The sequence below is a fragment of the Notamacropus eugenii genome, chromosome Y (assembly GCF_028372415.1).
Source record: "Notamacropus eugenii isolate mMacEug1 chromosome Y, mMacEug1.pri_v2, whole genome shotgun sequence".
Taxonomy (NCBI): Eukaryota; Metazoa; Chordata; class Mammalia; order Diprotodontia; family Macropodidae; genus Notamacropus; species Notamacropus eugenii.
Window position 1 is genome coordinate 7,241,153 of NC_092880.1, and position 1,783 is coordinate 7,242,935.

Sequence of the window (1,783 nt, forward strand, 5' to 3'; positions counted from 1 at the left end):
TGTATGTATATGTATACATACATACATACAGATATAGATATACATAGTATGTGTGTGGATTCTCTTCCACATGATAACCTGTCAAATATTTGAAGACATGTTATCATGACATGCCAAAGTTATCTTCTCCAGGGTAAGTACCCACTATTAAGTGTATTCATCCTACTAATATAACCTCAGAGTTCATTCTCAAGTTAGTTGCATGCCTATATACATTGCTGATATATTAATTTTAGCAAGAACAATGAAAATAGTCATAATATTAAAAAATGAAAGATATTTTACATGAATATGCATTCACTAAAATATATTTCTTCTGATTTCAGGTATAGAACTTAACACTGAATATAAAGTACCAAAACAAAAATGAGTACTCATGGCAACATCACACAATTCATTCTCTATGGACTTTCCCACAAACAGAAGATACAAATATATTGTTTTGTCTTCTTGTTATTCTGTTACATCCGTCTCCTCATAGGAAGCCTCATTATCCTCATGTCTATCTGTTTCAGTCATTTTTTTCCAGCAACCAGTGTACTATTTCCTCAGTCACTTGTCTTCTATGGACATTTACTATGCCTCTAGTATTACACCCAACCTAATTGGTGATCTTCTAACTGAATAATCATCTCCTATGATTTTTGTATGTTCCATATCTTCAGTGTCCACTTCTTTGGCAGTATAGAAGTCTTCCTCCTGACTGCAATGTCCTTTGACCGCTATGTTGCCATCTGTAAACCTCTCCACTACATGGTCATCATGAGCAGAAAGAAATGCAACCTTCTTGTTTTAGTGGCTTGGGCTGGTGGAGCTGCTCATTCCTTCTCTCAGTTGTTCATGACTCTCAAGTTGCTCTTCTGTGGCCCCAATGAAATTGATCACTATCGCTGTGACATCTTCCCATTACTGAAAATTGCCTGCACGGATACTTACACCACTGCACTTCTTGTTGTCATCAATTCAGGAATAATTTTCTTGTTAATTTTTGTGATCTTATTCGTTTCTTATGCCATTATATTATGGACCCTACACACACATTCAGCAGAAGGGCGCCAGAAAGCTCTCTCCACCTGTGAGTCTCATTTCACAGTTGTTGTCTTGTTGTTTGTACCTGCAATTTTTTCCTACCTTCGATCTCTTTCTCACAAACTACACAGAGGATAAAGTGTTTGCTCTACTTTATACTATCATTGCTCCAGTGTTCAATCCCATAATCTATACTCTGAGAAATACTGAGATCAAAAATTCCATGAGAAAGGTATGGTGTCAAAAGATTTTTGGGAAAGGAAATCTAAATGAGTTGCATTAATTTGTCTCATGGTATTTCATGGAAGAAAAAAGAGGTTGGATATTCATATGCAATTTTAGGATTAAATGCTTTTAGGAAAGGCTTTACTTGGGCAAATATCAATACTGGAGCACAAGCAGGCTGATAAAGCAAGACTGTAATGATGAAAAGGAAAGACAAATACATTAGCTAGTGAGGGAAGTTATGAATGTCATCATATATGAACATATATGTATGTATTTACTTCCATTAAAAGTAAACATGAAATTAGGAATAAACATGTATGTAATATATTTGCATATAATCAATGTCTTTGTATATGTATATAATTTTTATGCATTTGTGTATATGTGTAAAATCTTGAAATGATTCATGCCTCTTCTAACTGACCTCCTGACCAACCATGCTTCACATACCCAGAGATTCAAAGCAAATAAAAGTTATTTTCTTCCATTTAGTTTATGTCTCAATAGGTTCTAAAAGTTAACTATG

The 1,783-nt window shown here is 34.4% G+C and overlaps 1 pseudogene; it reads left to right on the top strand.

The window, feature by feature from the left end:
- The first annotated feature begins 277 nt into the window (after positions 1-277).
- LOC140516797 (olfactory receptor 4P4-like) lies at positions 278-1,406 on the top strand (annotated as a pseudogene).
- The last annotated feature ends 377 nt before the right edge of the window (positions 1,407-1,783 follow it).